Source organism: Schistocerca americana, chromosome 8 (genome assembly GCF_021461395.2).
Source record: "Schistocerca americana isolate TAMUIC-IGC-003095 chromosome 8, iqSchAmer2.1, whole genome shotgun sequence".
NCBI lineage: Eukaryota > Metazoa > Arthropoda > Insecta > Orthoptera > Acrididae > Schistocerca > Schistocerca americana.
This window is the reverse complement of record NC_060126.1, coordinates 211,816,813-211,838,358: the sequence shown is the minus strand read 5'-3', so window position 1 is coordinate 211,838,358 and position 21,546 is coordinate 211,816,813. Positions and strand designations below refer to the sequence as shown.

The 21,546-nt window shown below is 42.5% G+C and overlaps 1 protein-coding gene across 1 annotated transcript in view; it reads right to left on the bottom strand.

Annotated features, from left to right (window-relative positions):
* LOC124545230 (synaptotagmin-7-like) overlaps positions 1-21,546 on the bottom strand; it is a 144,051-nt gene that overhangs the window by 63,602 nt on the left and 58,903 nt on the right. The gene's annotated exons all lie outside the window — the stretch shown is intronic.

Genomic DNA, 21,546 nt, shown 5'->3' with positions numbered 1-21,546 from the left:
TGACATTCCACTCTCCGACTCGCAGACCGTTATTATTTCGTTGGTTATTCAGTCTCCTTGTCGTGGTCACCTCCCCAATGGCAGTTCCCTTCGGATATCCGAATGTGGGGCTAGCTCAGAATCTTTTGCCAATAGAGAGATCATCATGACACTTTTTCAGTTACACCCCATGTATTCTGTGGATACACATTATGGGTCGTTAATGCAGTGAATTCCATTGCCTTCTTCGTCCCCTTGCCGTTGATCATTGCTAATTCTTCCGCCTTTGGGGCAGTTTCCCACATCAACGGCAAGTGGGTGCCCTGAACCTTTGTCCGCTCCTCAGCCCTCTTTGATAAGGCCGTTGGCAGATTGAGGATGACTTTTTATGCCGGAGGTCTTCGGTCGCCAAAGCTGATGATTTTTGCTCGAAATTTAAGGATGGGCGAGGTTTGAACAGGGACCGGAGATCTTTTGATTACTAATCAAAGACACTACTGTAAGACCGCAATTCTACTCTAGACCACTAGAAAACCGTTGCCCCGATTTCAGTTGGTAAGTGCTGATGGTAGTTTTCGAGTGTGACCCCACGAACCCAAGCTCTCAACAAGGCATTGTGCAAGGTGGTGGAGGCTCCAGAATGGTGTGGGCTTTCTTTACATGGAATGGACTGGGTCCTGGTTATGTTATACTACTTGGAAACCATTTGTAGTCATTTATGGACGTCATGCTCACAAACAACGATGGAACTTTTATGGATGACAATGCATCTTGTTACTGGCCACAACTGTACTCAGTTAGTTTTAAGAACATTCTGGACAGTTAAAGTGAATGATTTAGCCATCCAGAAGGCGCAACATGAATCCTATCGAACATTTATGGGACATAACCGAGGGGTGAGTTCGTGCACAAAATCCTGCAGCGGCAATACCTTCGCAGTTATGGACGGTTGTAGAGGCAGTATGGCTCAGTATTTCTGCAGGCGACTTCCAACGACTTGTTGGACCCATGACGCATCGAGTTACTGCACTTCATGGGGCAAAAGGAGGTCCAACATAATACTGGGAGATATCCCATGACTTCACACCTCTGGAGTAATTTTTGTAATTTCAGAGAAAGAATTGCAGAACACACAAAATGAATGCTTTCATTTCAAAATGGAGTAGGAAAATATATTAAACTTCTGTTATAGAGCTGGCTAGAGGTGAAAGTATGAGAAATGCTCCAATGTACAGCACTCTCCCCTATTATACATCTCACACATTTATTTCATTGTTTTGAGAAGTATGCCTAATTGTGAATTATATGCCTACTGGTGATAAATACAAATTGTCATTGTCAAATCCAAAAGAATAATGTCATTTTTGTAGTTCAGGGATCTTGATATGAAATTAACGAATAGAAAACTCTAGAAAAGCAAGCACCTTGTAATATCGTGAGTAATTATTGAAGCTGTAAACAATTCAAAGATAACTATCTTTAACGTGGTTTATAAGACAACTGGATGTATCAGATTATGTAACTTTACCATTAAGCCTCTGTAAATGGGAGTAATTGAAATAATGAAGCTCTTTTATACCAGTTAGCATATACAGGGTTATTACAAATGATTGAAGCGATTTCACAGCTCTACAATAACTTTATTATTTGAGATATTTTCACAATGCTTTGCACACACATGCAAAAACTCAAAAAGTTTTTTTAGGCATTCACAAATGTTCGATATGTGCCCCTTTAGTGATTCGGCAGACATCAAGCTGATAATCAAGTTCCTCCCACACTCGGCGCAGCATGTCCCCATCAATGAGTTCGAAAGCATCGCATTTCTGGCACATTGTGTCTGTTCACTTCACCATTAAGAAAAAATGTTGCTTCATCACTGAAAACAAGTTTCGCACTGAACGCATCCTCTTCCATGAGCTGTTGCAACCGCGCCGAAAATTCAAAGCGTTTGACTTTGTCATCGGGAGTCAGGGCTTGTAGCCTTTTCCGTAAGATTTTCCAAACCGTCGGCTGTGGTACGTTTAGCTCCCTGCTTGCTTTATTCGTCGACTTCCGCGGGCTACGCGTGAAACTTGCCCGCACGCGTTCAACCGTTTCTTCGCTCGCTGCAGGCCGACCCGTTGATTTCCCCTTACAGAGGCATCCAGAAGTTTTAAACTGCGCATACCATCGCCAAATGGAGTTAGCAGTTGATGGATCTTTGTTGAACTTCGTCCTGAAGTGTCGTTGCACTGTTATGACTGACTGATGTGAGTGCATTTCAAGTACGACATACGCTTTCTCGGCTCCTGTCGCCATTTTGTCTCACTGCGCTCTCGAGCGCTCTGGCGGCGGAAACCTCAAGTGCGACTTCAGCCGAACAAAACTTTATGAGTTTTTGTAAGTATCTGTAGTGTGTCGTGACCATATGTCAATGAATGGAGCTACAGTGAATTTATGAAATCGCTTCAATCATTTGTAATAGCCCTGTATATAAAGTAACTGATCGAAATTAATATTTTACGAAATTTTACATAAATAATAGAGCTTTGTTGCAATCTGAGTTCGTGAAACATTTACCTGTTCGTTGTAAAATATATTGTTATTCTAAAATTTATATGAATACGCAACTTCTCTTTATAATATCATCTATGTTCTAGACAAAACAGTGTATTTTTCGATTACAAATTTTTACTTTCTTATGCAAGCGTTGGAGCAAGGCTAGGCAGGCAGTGCAGTGCAGTGCAGTGCAGTGTGTTGTTGTTGTTGTTGTTGTTGTTGTTGCTGCTGCTGCTGTAGTCGTCGTCGTCGTCGTCGTGGTCATTACAGTTATGGAGAATTGGATTTGAGAGTACGAGTATCAGCCAAATGGAGTCGAAAGGTGCAAAAAACAAATTTATCTGCAGATTAGGAATTAATAAACAAAAAGATGAATACAAATATTGGTAGGTTATCATTTATGATCAAGAAGCCTGGACCCATTTTTTCTACATGAAAGTTAAAAGTTATTTATATCTAACGATATCCGTTTAACTAATGGCATGAGGTGATGTGTGTTGGTCGATGTTGCTAAAACCTCTGACACATTTTCTGTTGAAACAATCGGATTTTTACCTTAGAAGCTGAATACTCACCTTGAAGTGTAACTAATGCGACGGGGAAGTATTGAATTCTAAGCACTCCAGCCAAAAGCTAGTCATCTACAGGAAAAATCTCACAGTTCCGTGCAATACCGCATCTGGCCTCGATAACAACTTCAATTTGGTGAGATGGCTGGTCTACAACTCTCTTCAGTCACAGCATATGAAACTGAAGGCACTCACTGATTCAACTCCGTAAAGCTACCTAATACTGGCGAATGGTGGATATGTTAAGTTTCACTTTTCACCTCCTTTTCTGAATAGTTCCAGATATCTTCTATCTTATGATGGCTGGGTCATTTAGCGGGCCAGTCGTGATAGGGTGCCTGAGTATTCGTCAAACCAGGAGCGTATGCGTGGAGCTCTGTGAACTTGGCTGTTGTCACAAACGAGCAAAAAACACGCCAAAAGATCACAGAATCACCTACAAACTGAAGTAGGTGATTTACCTGCCCCTACCTATGGGCTACATGCAACATGCAAGTCTTCCAAAAACCTCATGTGAGATTTTCACATCCTCTTGCTCGCTATGTGCTGATTATTAATCCTACAGAAAAAAGTGAACAGAATATTTTTGTAGAAATTTTAATCGAGTTAAATTTTGTACTGGGGTACATTTTCGCTAAAGGCTGTAGTTTACGAATTATTCAAGAAAAACGTATAAAAGTGACCGTTAAACATGTTTTTCTTGGATAACTCTAAACGTGTGGCCTCTGGTGAAAACATCCCAATACAAAATTTAATTACGTTACGTTTCCTACAAAAAGGTCCTGTTCATTTTTTCTGTAGGACTAATAGTTCGCACGTAGGGAGCGAGAAAGTCTTGCGCGTTTCTGAAGGTGTTGCAGGCTGCATAAAACCCGTAGGTAGGGGCAGCTGAATTATTCTGTATGTGTACAGGGTGGTTGTAATTAAAGTTTCGTTACTTGATGGAGCCACTATGAAAAAGGCGTGATTGTAGGACAATGAAGCTTTGCGGAAACATTTGGTAAGACATGTGGAAAAGAGGTAACTAATAAATCATTGAAAGAAATACATTTTAATTTCAATGCGAGAGGGTTACGTTTGTTAACTGCGTACCATGTTTAAGTTCCAGGTTACAAACGTTCTCAGCGTGATGACCATTTGCGTCGACGACAGTCTGGAAACGCGCTAGAGGTTGCTCTACTGCTGCCCGAAACAACGGTGCACCACGAAATGTTCAGCTGTCGTCATACAGCTCGTGCACTGCTTGAAAACCACGCACCGCATCCAGCATTCTCAGCCACAGCATCAGTAACGTCTCCAACAATTAGTGGCGCAATTGGCGGCCAGCCTTTCCCAGGAGCAATTCCCAAAACGCCAGTTTATTCGAAGTTCCGAACCATGTTCTTCAACCCCAGTGCAGAAAGAGGACCTATCGGTACTTCTTTAACGCGCCGCTACTCGCAAGGAGCAGCAGTACTATTGCTGTTGTTTTAATTAAACAGCTTAATAACTAAAGCCCTGCTCACCTTGTCTGGACATATGTTGACTGTCTGCAACTTTAGTGCATACTGATGCTTGTGTTTCAGCCGTACCAGTAGGGGAGCCTAACAGCAGGTCATGACACTAACACTATTAACAACGTAATCCTGCAGCGCACAGTCTGAACACCATTCCTTTAATGTTGGATACCCATACGATAAATGGTTTTCCCTCTACATTGGCTCAAGTGGCGAAAGTTTAATTATAAGCAACCCGTATGTCCAAGAGACAGACGCTGCTGCGGACTGTAATATACTGTGTGGAAACTAATTTCGAATGGTGCACTGTGCATTTGGGTCTGTATTGTACATGGGATTTCAATACGTTTTTGGACTATTTGACACATCTGACTAACTGTGTTGTTTAATATTTGAATAAATCTGAAGCTCCAAACGGTCTCAAGCAGTTCACTTAAATGGCGTCGGGAACTGTACAACCTACAAATCAAGGCTAAGTATAAATACATACGACAATATATGTTAAAAATTTTACTTTTATCTTCTACTCCGCAGCTCGTGGTCGTGTGGTAGCGTTCTCGCTTCGCGCGCCCGGGTTCCCGGGTTCGATTCCCGGCGCGGTTAGGGATTTTCTCTGCCTCGTGATGACCGGGTGTTGTGTGATGTCCTTAGGTTAGTTAGGTTTAAGTAGTTCTAAGTTCTAGGGGACTGATGACCATAGCTGATAAGTCCCATAGTGTTCAGAGCCATTTTTTTCTTCTACTAGTTTTGATATGGGAGATGATGAAGCTTGCACAGGATAGAGTAGCATGGAGAGCTGCATCAAACCAGTCTCAGGACTGAAGACCACAACAACAAAAACAGGTTTGATATACAGCATTCCAGGGGCTGTACCGTAAAATTGCACTAGCCCTTTGTAATGAGTTTATTATGACATTATTATTATTATTTTGGTTAGATTGAGTGGAAGGAACGTTAAAACTTAGCGCAGCCACTTTGTTTATTACACAACATGGTTAAGGTCTCACTTCCTTACATGAACTACGCAAATAAAAGTGCGGATCTCAGGCACTTATTTTTCAGATTGAGAATGAATAATGAAAGAAAGTATTGTGGACAGATTAATAATAATGAAAGTAACGTCAGTAAAGCTAAGCGTTCTAAATGTCATTAACTCTTACTTTTCCCTTTCGTTGAATGAATAGTATTGCGTGAGACAACACTGTATTGATACCCAATGTTTGTTCGCTTTTTAGTATCGCGAAATCATACAGAGGAGAGATGTGCACCCTCAAAAGACACTGTGGAGATGTGGTTACTCTCATGTGTGGGGGCAACAGATGGCTGCAATATTCCACACAAATTTAATTTTAAACGGGACCACATTCATTTAGACAAACATAAATATGAAACATTTTGCTCAAGTAAATGTATCAAATTGTTTTACCATAAAAAGGGACTGAGAAAGTATTTGCAGTTGCATATTGTAAACATTATTGGAAGAAAATCTAACTCACTCCTCACTTCTTGTTCTGAGGCCGGTTAATATGAAATATTACGTTTTGTAGCAAAAATATTGTGTATTTTGTAGTATATTCTGTGGAGAATACAACTAATTTTGATAAAAAAGGAAGGAAGGAAGGAAGGAAAGGTAGGATTTAACGTCGCGTCGACGTCCAGTTCATTAGAAAAAAATGTTTCAAATGGCTCTGAGCACTATGGAATTTAACATCTGAGGTCATCAGTCCCCTAGACTTAGAACTACTTAAACCTAACTAACCTAAGGACAGCACACACATCCATGCCCGAGGCAGGGTTCGAACCTGCGATGGTAGCGGTCCCGTGGCTCCAGACTGTAGCGCCTAGAACCGCTCGGCCACCCTGGCTGGCCCAGTTCATTAGAGACGGAGTGCAAGCTCGGAATGTTACGAGGATGGGGAAGGAAATCGATCATGTGCTTTGAAAGGAATCATCCCGGACGTACGTGTAATGATTTAGGGAAATGACGGAAAACCGAAATCTGGATGCCCAGACGCGGATTTTAACCGTTGTCCTTCCGAATGTGTCTCCATTTCGCTAACCACTGCGCCACCTCACTCCGTTTGACATGAAGAACCAAAAATTTTAGGGACGTATCCATGGAGAACATAATTTTACATGTCGAATTTTAGTTATGCGTTTATTAACACTTTCCACTTTATATTTATCTAAGAAAAAACATTGACTATCTTTAAGAAAGTTAAATCAACACCTCCCACAAAGTGCACGATCTAGTATGCAACATTTCTGACTTTTATACAGTACTTTAGTCTACTATAAAGAAAAAGTACATAGTAAATTCAGTTTTCTTTTAAAGGAAGGACTCTGTTTCAAATTAATTAATTGTGAGCAAATAGCCGTAGGTAGTTTTCATAATTAGATATAACATAGTCGGTTTAAAAGGTGAAATATTTAATGATTTTATGCTTATAAATGATACGAAAAACGTGAAGAGTAGGGTACTTACAGGGTGTTTCAAAAATGACCGGTATATTTGAAACGGCAATAAAAACTAAACCAGCAGCGATAGAAATACACCGTTTGTTGCAATATGCTTGGGACAACAGTACATTTTCAGGCAGACAAACTTTCGAAATTACAGTAGTTACAATTTTCAACAACAGATGGCGCTGCAAGTGATGTGAAAGATACAGAAGACAACGCAGTCTGTGGGTACGCCATTCTGTACGTCGTCTTTCTGCTGTAAGCGTGTGCTGTTCACAACGTGCAAGTGTGCTGTAGACAACATGGTTTATTCCTTAGAACAGAGGATTTTTCTGGTGTTGGAATTCCACCGCCTAGAACAGTGTTGTTGCAACAAGACGAAGTTTTCAACGGAGGTTTAATGTAACCAAAGGACCGAAAAGCGATACAATAAAGGATCTGTTTGAAAAATTTCAACGGACTGGGAACGTGACGGATGAACGTGCTGGAAAGGTAGGGCGACCGCGTACGGCAACCACAGAGGGCAACGCGCAGCTAGTGCAGCAGGTGATCCAACAGCGGCCTCGGGTTTCCGTTCGCCGTGTTGCAGCTGCGGTCCAAATGACGCCAACGTCCACATATCGTCTCATGCGCCAGAGTTTACACCTCTATCCATACAAAATTCAAACGCGGCAACCCCTCAGCGCCGCTACCATTGCTGCACGAGAGACATTCGCTAACGATATAGTGCACAGGATTGATGACGGCGATATGCATGTGGGCAGCATTTGGTTTACTGACGAAGCTTATTTTTACCTGGACGGCTTCTTCAATAAACAGAACTGGCGCATATGGGGAACCGAAAAGCCCCATGTTGCAGTCCCATCGTCCCTGCATCCTCAAAAAGTACTGGTCTGGGCCGCCATTTCTTCCAAAGGAATCATTGGCCCATTTTTCAGATCCGAAACGATTACTGCATCACGCTATCTGGACATTCTTCGTGAATTTGTGGCGGTACAAACTGCTTTAGACGACACTGCGAACAACTCGTGGTTTATGCAAGATGGTGCCCGGCCACATCGCACGGCCGACGTCTTTAATTTCCTGAATGAATATTTCGATGATCGTGTGATTGCTTTGGGCTATCCGAAACATACAGGAGGCGGCGTGGATTGGCCTCCCTATTCGCCAGACATGAACCCCTGTGACTTCTTTCTGTGGGGACACTTGAAAGACCAGGTGTACCGCCAGAATCCAGAAACAATTGAACAGCTGAAGCAGTACATCTCATCTGCATGTGAAGCCATTCCGCCAGACACGTTGTCAAAGGTTTCGGGTAATTTCATTCAGAGACTACGCCATATTATTGCTACGCATGGTGGATATGTGGAAAATATCGTACTATAGAGGTTCCCAGACCGCAGCGCCATCTGTTGTTGACAATTGTAACTACTGTAATTTCGAAAGTTTGTCTGCCTGAAAATGTACTGCTGTCCCAAGCATATTGCGACAAACGGTGTATTTCTATCGCTGCTTGTTTAGTTTTTATTACCGTTTCAAATATGCCGGTCATTTTTGAAACACCCTGTATCTGTCTTTTAATAGGTGGAAGTAATGTGCATGTGCCGTAAAGGTAAGAATGTATGTATTTGACTGTGGGACCATTTGAAAGATAACAGCGTCGTATTTCACTGAACTGAAAGAAGAAGAAGAAGAGAGTCAGTTTACAATATTTTGGGAGAAAATATTTTCGAAATTAATGCTTTGAGATCACATGCTGAAACAACTATAGCAGACAAAATTTTCGAAACAGTTCCATCTGACAAAGCACTAAGACCCGACTAATATTTAATTTCATATCTTGGATTTCTAACAATCGTCTGCTACAGAGACAAACTGATAAATCTTTCTTCTTCTTAGTGCATGTGTGCCAATCTAGTGATGGGCTCGGTTGAGAAAGTCTCATAGACCAAAAGCAATGTGAGAGAAATATTTCATCTGCTTTTCAAGACGAGTGCTTGATGTACGTATGTGTGTGTGTGTGTGTATGTGTGTGTGTGTGTGTGTGTGTGTGTGAGAGAGAGAGAGAGAGAGAGAGAGAGAGAGAGTTCAACGTAACAACCTCAACGTGTAACTATTGTTAGGTTGATTCAGACACCACTGCGTTTTGGCACACAAGTGTTCACTGCGGAAAGCTTCTAAATAATTTGAAACACATACCATCGGAAGGGCCACGTCTGCAAGAAAGGAGAGGAAGTACTTTTTAGTGTACTCTATAGAGTGCACCTATGTGGCGATGGATCTTTAATCTTCTTCAGCTCATGGAGTCTATTTTCATCACTTATAGAGAAAATAGTAAAAATAAGTTACTTAAAAACGCAGATAAAGCATAAAACAAGTTACAGCATTACTGGTCATAGTAGTAAACGTAATACAAAACAGGTACAGATTATAAGAAAAATGTGCAGTGAAAGTAATTCCCACATTCAGCAGGATTAAACAATACAGACATATTCAAAATAAAGTTATCATATGAAGGAAATGTTTTTATTCGTTACGAAAGATATCGTAGTTCAAAATCCGTCATTAAACACTGTTGCAGGTGCTCCTTAGATTTTTTCCATGGTTTGGAGACTAATTCTCAAAACAACGGCAATGACACTTTGTAGTATTGCTTCGTTTTAATTGTTCGTACGTTTAGGAGGGCTTGTAACTATTAATTAGCTCCAGAAAGAAAGTACAAAGAGATCTGGGGAGAAGAGGTGATTAAGACCAAGCAGCTGATTCATCATAAACGGAGCAAAAGTTTGAATTGGAGAACAGGTAAAGAAATCAGCTGTTTAGTGTCCAAAAGTTTCTTCCTGTTATTTGTATAAAGATATTTAAGGAAATCTTTATCCGTGTGTGCACATGTGGGCTTGACCACTGCTTCAGCTGCAAACAGCTCCAATACCAGCGTCACTACGCTGCAGAAAAAGAGTAGATGGTAGCGGAGCATAGTTCTTAGAATCGACAGTGAGCGAAGAGCTGTGACACTGTTCTGTTGAAAGCTTATGTTTTCCTCCAATACTTCTATTCTGGGCAGCAGAATATGGTGTGTTATGTCACACTAAAGACATATGGTTTATAAGATAAAATATAGATAACATTCTTTGACTTTTCTGCACTTTTCACTCTTTATTCCGCAAGAACGACGTGCTCTGCACAACCCGAATTCGGCTACAGTGCACCCAGTAATTTCAAGGGAAGCATGAAACTAACATTCGTTAAGGTAATGCCTATTACATACAGCTCGGTCCAGATTATTATTTTTTGTTTATTTACGGTGCGGCACATTTGCAAATTTGGCTGGTAGGAAAACAAAACAACAGCTTAACAGGGGAAGAAGTTGAAATTCACAGAAAAAGGATGATGAGAATCCACCTCTGCTTTTGAATAGTTTATTGGGTGAGCACAAATGTAAAGCTATGCATCTCAGAATACTAGGTGTGACAAGATATATATAGGCGAAACTGGAAGGAAAATAAAGTCGTTAAACGGCACAAATACCACACGAACGTAAGAGGAACTATAAGATGTGGTGTAGTGGAACACTAAGAAGGCCGTGGCCAGAATATAGATTTTTTTATAACATGAAAATGCTACTCTGAGGAAGTATTATTTGTGGATGAAGAGTCCGAGACGTACAGGGTCGTTATAATTAAACTTCCCCTACTTGAGCCAAGTTTGAAGGAAAACTATTTACCGTACGGGTACCGTACCGGTACTGGTACGGCAATGTTATGGTGGAAACACAAGCATCAGTGTGCATTACAGTTTCAGGCAATCAACATGGGTCTGGACAAAGTGTTCAAAATGCTTCAAATGGCTCTGAGCACTATGGGACTTAACTTCTGAGGTCATCAGTCCCCTAGAACTTTGAACTACTTAAACTTAACTAACCTAAGGACATCACACACATCCATGCCGGAGGCAGGATTCGAACCTGCGACCGTTGCGGTCGCGCGGTTCCAGACTGTAGCGCCTAGAGCCGCTCGGCCATTCCGGCCGGTGGACAAAGTGTGCAGGGCTTTAGTCGTAACGCTGTTTTATCAAAACAACGGCAATAGTGGTGCAGCTCTTCGCGACTATCGATGCATTAAAGGATACGGATAGGTCTTCTTTCCTCTCCGGGATTGAAGAACATAGTATGAAAGTTCGATTGAACTGGTGATTTGGGAACTGCTCATGCTTGAGGCCGGTGGCTAATTGTTCCACAAACCGTTGAAAAAGTTACTGTGCCGTGACAGAGAATGCTGGACGCAATGTGCTACCTCCCCAGGCAGTGCACAGTTCGACAAGTGCTGTGAATAATTGTGAAATGTTATCTCTAGTGCGGTTCCAGGTCGTCCTGACTGCGGATGGTCGTCATACTGAGCAACGTTTGTAGCGTGGAACGTGAACGTGGCACGCAATTAACAAATGTTTTCTCTCATAAGGAAACAAAAATGTGTTTCTTTCTATAGTTTATTCGTTATTTCTCTTCCGCCTGTCATTACAAATGTTCCCACAAAGTTTCATTGTCCAGCGGGCACTTTTTTTCATGGGACTGTCTCAAGCAGCGAAAGTTTCGTTGTAACCACCCTGTAGTTGAATAGTTGAAATGTCTATGAATGAACTCAGTTCCAATAAAGGTGAGGCAAACACCCAGACATGCCGTGCGATGAACTTAAACAACGATCAGGAAGCATTGCGGCGGCACAACAACAGTAATATTTTGATAAAATCCCCCCTCTCTTTCACTATCTGGTATCAGTATTTAGCTATTGTCAACGATCCTCAAATGGCAGTCTGGAGATTTTAACCAACTGCCCGTTTTCAAGGAAGCACTGCAAAACAGCCCTTTGTAAGTGCAGGCGACAGTGATTTTCTACAGAGTTCAACCACCTGGGGACACAGGATGAGTCATGAGCGTCTAGAAATTTGATGAGGAATATTAGGCGACGTAACAACTCAAAAGAATTTACCATAATTTTTCACACATTTAGATTGGAAAACAAATGACAGTTACGTATTTCAATAGAAAACGCCTTCATCACCGCTGTTTTTAAGTCTTAATTATATCAAAACGCTAGAGCGTAGATATTCTCTTAATTACGTCGTCAATGGTCTTTCATCCTTTATGTTTCCTTATTATTCACTGTAAGAAAACAAAATGACTCACCAAGGAGTAGTTATGCAAATTGGTCACAAACTGATATTCACCTAGGTATGCAAAATTGTGAACTTTGGTGGCCGCTGGAAGAATATGTGACGCTGCAGCAAACCTCGCAGCTGGTAAGGATAGTAAACAGGGGACTTGTCGATACCAGGACGCAAAATCTTTGAGAATTTCATTCCGAGTACTCAGTAGGGCAGGGGCGCGAACAATATATTCAGATGTGAGCATCTGAGAGAGGACGTGTGCTTTAGGCTCAAAGAATCCAATTGGAGAAATCAGCAAATCGCTCGACATTTGAATAGGAGCGATGTCAATATGCGACAATGTTGGGCGAAATGGATGAAACATGGCGGAACACAGTGTCAAGAAGGAAGCGATCAATTTGGAGAGACGACAGAACGAGAGAACCGAGCAATCTTCAGAGAAGGACTCAGAGCCCCGTATTCATCAACATCATCATCGAACCGACGTGCAACTGGTGCTTCAGTGCCAAAAAAGACCATTGATAGGCGGCTCACAGAAAGTGGACTGTGGTCACGCCGCCCGTTGGACGACTCCCATTGACCTCTGTAGATCGACAAGCCCGTTTGGAGTGGTATGGGGCACATTCGCACTGGAATCTCACTGAATGGAGCAGAACTGTCTACCGTGATGATTCGCGCATTGAACTCAGCCCTGAACACCAGCGAAGATTTGTCTGGAGACGCCCTGGACAGTGGTTGGACACCAACCTGGCCCAACAACCAGGACTAGGGGTGTGGGGTGCCATTTCATTTCACAACAAGACCTCTTTGGTTGTCATCCGCTACCCTTAGAGCACAGCTACACGTCGACAATATTCTATGTCCCGTTTTGTTTCCCTTCATGGTAAACCATTCTGGGCTTATTGTTCAGCAAGATAGCACCCGTCCGCACACAGCAAGAGTTTCTAAATGATCTAGGCGATAATCTGAGCAGCCCCTTCGATTGTTTTCAGATGACGCTGTAATTTACCGTCCAGTAAAATCATCAGACGATCAGTTCCAATTACAAAATGATCTAGATAAAATTTCTGTATGGTGCGAAAAATGGCAATTGGCACTAAACAAAGAAAAGGACGAGGTCATCCACATGGGTACTAAAAGAAATCCGATAAATTTTGGGTATACGATAAATCACACAAATCTAAGGTCTGTCAATTCGTCTAAATACCTAGGAATTACAATTACGTGCAACTTGAACTGGAAAGACCACATAAATAATATTGTGGGGAAGGCGAAACAAAGACTGCGTTTTGTTGTCAGAACGCTTAGAAGATGCGACAAACCCCCTAAAGAGACAGCCTACATTACACTTGTCCGTCCGCTGCTGGAATTTTGCTGCGCGGTGTGGGGTCCTTACCAGGTAGGATTGACGGAGGGCATCGAAAAAGTGCAAAGAAGGGCAGCTCGTTTCGTGTTAACGCGCAATAGGGTGAGAGTTTCACTGATATACGCGAGTTGGGGTGGCAGTCACTGAAACAAAGGCGGTTTTCTTTGCGGCGAGATCTATTTACGAAATTTCAATCACCAACTTTCTCTTGCGAATGCGAAAATACTTTGTTGACACCCACCTACGTAGGGAGAAATGATCATCATAATAAGAGAAATCAGATCTCGAACGGAAAGATTTAGGTGTCCCTTTTTCCCACACGCCATTCGAAAGTGGAATGGTAGAGAAGTAGCATGAAAATGGTTCGATGAACCCTCTGCCAGGCACTTAAGTGTGAAATTCAGAGTAACCATGTAGATGTAGATGTCTACTGCTTGTCTTGGTTCTTGCCAAACCTTATCTTGGTCAGCGGTAACACGAACATCCGTTCGACAGCCAAATTTAAAATGAAATATTAATGTGCTCTGTTTGGGAACCCACGATCAGGCAGGGTATTAGAAGTCCACCCAGGCAGTGCCCTGCTTGCCTGATAAGCCTCATACAACTGTGGCGTGGCATGTTCCCTTTGATGTAAAGTGAGGGTGAAGTCCGAGGCTCAAGATCGTGACCTAGGTAATGGCCTGGTTGCAGACGGAGCAAAGCGTTCCTCCGCCGCGGCACTAGGTGATGGATGGTGGCAGCCCTATCGCCCTGGCTGCCCTTTATCCTTGGGAATACCCTCGATACTCATTTCATAGCAGGCAGAGTGAATCTGTGCATCCTGGAGGGACTGGAACGAGAAAAATGTCCCCGCCCCTAACTGAGACTGAAACCGGGACGTACAGGGCTGTAGCTTGTTGCTCTACCCGCTAGACCACAACGGCCACTGGAGATTAATGTAATAAATATAAATAATCTAATGAGTGATTAGATGAACTGCGAGTCCGAACGTGTTGATGTAGGCCCTTAATCATTCAAACAATTATACAGGTGGCCAGAAAGCGTCCGAAAAACTTGTAAGGATTTTGCAAGATAGGTTGTGTTGTGAAATAATTGATAAGAAAATAAAGTTAGCAAACCATGCTGTTGGGCCCACAAGTTTAAGCGGCTTGCCAGATAAAGTTAGTGTCTTTTGTTCTCACTGCGTATATGACTGCGATTGAGGCTGCTGAGCCTTTGATTCCGGTTAGATCTTTACTACCGTCCTAAACTTAGTTTTTGAATCGGTGTCAAATGGTTCAAATGGATCTAAGCACGATGGGACTTAACATCTGAGGTCATCGGTCTCCTAGACTTTGAACTACTTAAACCTAACTAACTTAAGGACATGACACACAGCCGCACGGGATTAACCGAGCGGTCTAAGGCGCTGCAGTCATGGACTGTGCGGCTGGTCCCGGTGGAGGTTCGAGTCCTTCCTCGGGCATGGGTGTGTGTGTTTGTCCTTAGGATAATTTAGGTTAAGTGGTGTGTAAGCTTATGGACTAATGACCTTAGCAGTTTAGTCCCATCAGATTTCACACACATTTGAACATTTTTGAACATCACACAGATCCTTGTCCGAGGCAGGATTCGAACCTGCAACCGTAGCAGCAGCGAGGTTCCGGACTGAAACACCTAAAACCGCTCGGTCACAGCGGGCGGCTAAATCGGTGTCTTGTTCGGCTTTACGAAACCAAACCAAGAACACTTTTCGCGACACTTTCTCTGGCGGGTCGTTTGACTTTGCTCACGCAACGGTCTGATTGACTAACATCAAAGCTAATTTCTATGAAATTACGCATCGTATCGAATTTTTTTCTTGAGAACAATTTGTCAGCACAGCCAACCGTCCAATACTCTTACAATCTACCCTTACAACACTGATTCTGACCACCCTGTATACTAACGCTTACGGAAAATACAGCACTAACGAATAATGGTTTGAATGATTCCAAAGCATGACAGAGTGTCAGCAATAAATGATTAAGATTGTAAAGGCATCATGCTATACATACATAGGGCAAGCAGCACCCTCTGTGGCGCTGCCAACAAACTCAGTGAAGAGCTGACAAAGTGAAAACGTGGAAGTAAGTGCCAAGATGACTTGTCATTGTAATGCACACTTCGTTAGGCACCCTTTTGGAAGGTACATTATGTAGTGACGAATTTCTTACATTGTCCAACCTGCGCAGCTAATTAATTGTATTTATGAAATACAATTAAGTGTGTTTGAATGAGACATTTGAAATCAATAACTAATAAAGTAATTAGTTATACTAGCTGTAATATAATTAAATGAAATGTACAGGTATATTTTTGGTTTCAAAACATTCACCTATTATGGATCACAGCTGAATTCGTTGTAGTTACCATTTACAAAATTAGTTAACGGCTTGTTGTGCACTGTCAACTTTTCGCGGCGTAATGAATAATTCATTAAATTTCGGGCAAGCAGCCGCGCAAATACTACGTCTTCCACTGATATTTCGGCCCCGTACTGTCCAGCCATCCTCAGAGTGAGAAGCAAGACCGGCCACAGGCTGCCAAGCGTGACCACACGTAATCCGCCAAGGTGGTAATGCGCGTGCGCGTCACAGATGCTAGTCGGCGGCAGTGGAAATACACTACTCGCCACTAAAATTGCTACACCACGAAGATGACGTGCTACAGACGCGAAATTTAAGCGACAGGAAGAAGATGCTGTGACATGCAAATGATTAGCTTTTCAGAGCATTCACACAAAGTTGGCGCCGGTGGCGACACCTACAACGTGCTGACATGAGGGGAGTCTCCAACCGATTTCTCATACACAAACGGCAATTGTCCGGCGTTGCCTGGTGAAACGTTGTTGTGATGCCTCGTGTAAGGAGGAGAAATGCGTACCATCACGTTTCCGACTTTGATAAATGTCGGATTGTAGCCTATCACTATTGCCGTTTATCGTATCGCGACATTGCTGCTCGCGTTGGTCGAAATCTAATGACTGTTAGCAGAACATGGAATCGATGGGCTTCAGGAGGGTAATACGGAACGCCGTGCTGGATCCCAACGGCCTCGTATCACTAGCAGTCAAGTTAACAGGCATCTTACCCGCATGGCTGTAACGGATCGTGCAGCCACGTCTCGATCCCTGAGTCAAGAGATGGGGACGTTTGCAAGACAACAACGATCTGCACGAACAGTTCGACAACGTTTGCAGCAGCACGGACTATCAGCTCGGAGACAATGGCTGCGGTTACCCTTCACGCTGCATCACAGACAGGAGCGCCTGCGATGGAGTACTCAACGACGAACCTGGGTACACGAATGGCAAAACGTCATTTTTTCGGATGAATCCAGGTTCTGTTTACAGCATCATGATAGTCACATCCGTGTTTGACGTCATCGCGATGAACGCACATAGGAAGCGTGTATTCGTCATCACCATACTGGCGTATCACCCGGCGCGATGGTATGGGGTGCCATTGGTTACACGTGTCAGTCACCTCTTGTTCGCACTGACGGCACTTTGAACAGTGGACGTTACATTTCAGATGTGTTACGACCCGTGGCTTTACCCTTCATTCGATCCCTACGAAACCCTACATTTCAGTAGGATAATGCACGACCGCGTGTTGCAGGTCCTGTACGGGCTTTCTGGATACAGAAAATGTTCGACTGCTGCCCTGGCCAGCACATTCTCCAGATCTCTCACCAATTGAAAACGTCTGGTCAATGGTCGCCGAGCAACTGGCTCGTCACAATTCGCCAGTCACTACTCTTGATGAACTGCGGTATCGTGTAGGAGCTGCGTGGGCAGCTGTACCTATACACGCCATCCAAGCTCTCTTTGACTCAATTCCCAGGCGTATCAAGGCCGTTATTACGACCAGAGGTGGTGGTTCTGGGTACTGATTTCTCAGGATCTATGCACCCAAATTGCGTGAAAATGTAATCACATGCCAGTTGTAGTATAATAGATTTGTCCAATGAATAACCGTTTATCATCTACATTTCTCCTTGGTGTAGCAATTTTAATGGCCAGTAGTGTAGAAGATAATGTTTTGTTACACTCGTGCACCTTTGGAACAGCAGCATTTCAAGGTGTCGGACCTCCTTTTGTCCGGCCTAATGCAGCAACTCGTTGAGCCATGGACTCAGCAAGTCGCTGGAAGTCCTCTGCAGATATATTGAACCATGCTGCCTCTATAGGTGTCCATAATTGCGAAAGTGTTGACGATACAGGATTTTATGCACGAACCGATCTCTAGATTATGTCTGATAAATTTTCTTTGGGATTCACGAATGGCGATCCGGATGGCCAAATTATTTACTCGAATTGTCCAGGAAGTTCTTCCAACCAATCACGCATAGTTGTGGCCCGGTAACTGGCGCATTGTAATCCATAAAAATTCCATCGTTATTTGAGAACATGAAGTCTACAAATGACAGCAAATGTTCTCGAAGTAGTCGAACATATCCGTTTACAGTCAGTGATCGGTTCAGTTGCGGCACAGGAACTAGTCCATTCCATGCAAACACAATCCACACTGATATGGAGCCACCACCAGCTCGCACAGGGACTTCTTGGCAATTTTATCCACGGCTTACTGCGGTCTGCGCCACACTTGAATCTGCCGTCATCTCTTACCAATTGAAATCGGGAGTAATCTGACCAGGCCACGGTTTTCCAGTCGTCTAGGGTTCAACCGATATGGTCACGAGCCCAGGAGAGGCACTGCAGGCGATATGGTGTTAGCAAAAGAACTTGCGTCGGTCGTCTGCTTCCGTAGCCCATTAATGCCAAATTTCGCCAGACTGTCCTAATGGATACGCTTGTCGTACGTCCCACTTTGATGTCTGTGGTTATTTCACGCGGTGTTGCTTGTCTCTCAGTACTGACAACTCTAAGCAAACACCGCTACTCTCTGTCGTTAAGTGAAGGCTGTCGGTCTCTGCGTTGCCCGTGATGAGAGGTAATGCCTGAAATCTGGTATTCTCGGCGTACTCTTGACGCTGGGGATCGCAGAATATTGAATTCCCTACGGTTTCCGAGATGGAATGCCTCATGCGTCTAGCTCCAACTACCACTACGCGTCAAAAGTCTTAATTCCCATCGCGCGGCCATAATCACGTCGGAAAACTTTTCACATGAATCACCTGAGTACAGATGACAGCTCCGCCAATGCACTGCCCTTTTTCACCTGCGTGCGCGATGTTGCGCTATCTGCATGTGTGCATATCGCTACCCCGTGACTTTTTTCACCTCTTTGTAGTTAATACTTTTGCTCAGAACCGAAATGTTGAGCAACCTTCTGGCAGAAGTCAATATGCCTCACATGAGAGCTAGTTGTGAGGCGTCCCACACTATCCGTCTATGGCGGCGTTCTGCAAAATATGAACTGGATGTGTGTGTATACATTGTTGGCCAGCATTGCTTTTCATTTCTCCAAATCACTTATTTGTTTAGTGATTTTCATTGCTATTGCCCGTTTTTTCCCACGTTAATAAAAGTATACTTCACTTTTTTTATTGCAACAGTTTCATGATCTCAAAGGCGTCTTAACGTACATCAATCCAGTACATGTACATTCTTTTTTCGAATTTGGAAGTTAAATGTGTCATATTTATTGAACTGTTGTTTGCATTAGATTTCGTTTGTGATCGGAGAAAATCGATAACAACATACCGGGTGATCAAAAAGTCAGTATAAATTTGAAAACTGAATAAATCACGCAATAATGTAGATAGAGAGGTACAAATTGACACACACGCTTGGAATGACATGGGGTTTTATTAGAACCAAAAAAATACAAAAGTTCAAAAAATGTCCGACAGATGGCGCTTAATCTGACCAGAATAGCAATAATTAGCATAACAAAGTAAGAAAAAGCAAAGATGATGTTCTTTACAGGAAATGCTCAATATTTCCACCATCATTCCTCAACAATAGCTGTAGTCGAGGAATAATATTGTGAACAGCACTGAAAAGCTTGTCCGGAGTTTTGGTGAGGCATTGGCGTCGGATGTTGTTTTTCAGCATCCCTAGAGATGTTGGTCGATCACTATACACTTGCGACTTCAGGTAACCCCAAAGCCAATAATCGCACGGACTGAGGTCTGGTGACCTGGGAGGCCAAGCACGACGTAAGTGGCAGCTGAGCGCACGATCATCACCAAACGACGCGCGCAAGAAAACTTTCACGCGTCTAGCAATACTTTTTTTTTGTTCTAATAAAACCCCATGTCATTCCAAGCACGTGTGTCAATTTTTACCTCTCTATCTACATTATTCCGTGGTTTATTAAGTTTTCAAATTTATACTGACTTTTTGATCATCCGATATATTGTGCCGTAGCATTCGTTTGGAACCGCATGCGGACACGATGTAAAAACGTATCGAAAAACACTTTCACTTGATGCTAACAACGACTACGGCGCAAGTGTAGAAGGTACCTGCGTGGTAAGGTTTTTTTTTGTAAACCTTAAACTTAGTGTGAAATCCATAGAACAGATCTAATCTTAAATCTTATGATATCAAACTTTTATTTTTCTGTGATTAACATGATTACATACGTGTTCAGTTTTCGAGAAAGTGATTCACGTTCCCATCGTAACTGGAAAGGAGGGAAGATCAGTCCCCTTTATAGGAAGGATAAAAAAAATGATAGATGTGTGTCCTTGCAATCATCTCTAATGTTTGTACGTTGCTATCAAATAAAGCATTCGCTACCCACTAGGACAAAAACACATATAGAGGAAAAGAAGTTTTCTTCAAGTCACAGAATAAACCGGTTTTCAGGAAAAATCTTTGTGATGAAACAGGTCCCTTTCCCAAATACGATACCTTGATAGCGACAGACACAGGGAAACAGATGAAGTCCGTTGTCTTGTATCACAATATCGTCTGGTAATAAATATCTGACCTTTCTAGAATCTTCTCAGAAAGTCGATAGGAGCGCTCTCTTCCAGTACAATAACCGCGTCAACTTCAATTGCAGATTAGTGTATGCAGCTGTAGTATAAAGCATCTCATGTATTGTGTTGCCTTATCTCTATTTGTAAAAGGCAGTTTCCTGACTGACTGACTTATCTTCGCCCAGTACAAACCGCTGAGGGCAGAAACTTGAAAATTACAGAGGGTGTTAATCTTATACCACAGGCATCGTTTGCTTAGGGATTGTTTGTAATTCCATTCCCAAGGGCGTAAAGTAGAGGATGAACGGTTTTTTGAAAATACGTCACCATTAAGACAATTTTGAAGCTAGAACTACAAAAACTGGTGTTTGGTTTCTCTGTCAAATACTACAATATGTAGGTCAGCATTTTATGAAATTCAATCATAAGCGTGTAAAATAGTGGATGAAACTTTTTATCGTTTGGTCATAAAAAATGAATGTTTTAGTGTTCTTGGAAATTGAATCCCTAAGGGGATAAAATAGGGGATGGAAGATTTATGGAAATATCTCATTGCAAAAGAATTTTTGAAACTAAATCTCTGAAAATTTGTATTTTTCTTCAATGTTCGAGGTAAAGAGAACATGTGTTTCAGTGTTTTTTGGAAATTCAACACCGAAGGTATGAAAATTTTTATGAAAATATTTCGTTTTATTAAAACATTTTTAAATCTAATTCTATAAAATTTTGTATTTTGCCGGCCGGTGTGGCCGTGCGGTTCTAAGCGCGTCAGTTTGGAACCGCGTGACCGCTACGGTCGCAGGTTCGAATCCTGCCTCGGGCATGGATGTGTGTGATGTCCTTAGGTTAGTTAGGTTTAAGTAGTTCTAAGTTCTAGGGGACTGATGACCTCAGTAGTTAAGTCCCATAGTGCTCAGAGCCATTTGAACCATTTTTTTTTTTGTATTTTACTTTAAAGAAATATGTCTGAGGGGATGAAAATTTCCATAGAAATATCATGACAAGAACTCAAAAGGCAGATTAATAAAGACCTCCGTCTCTCGCTGCCAGA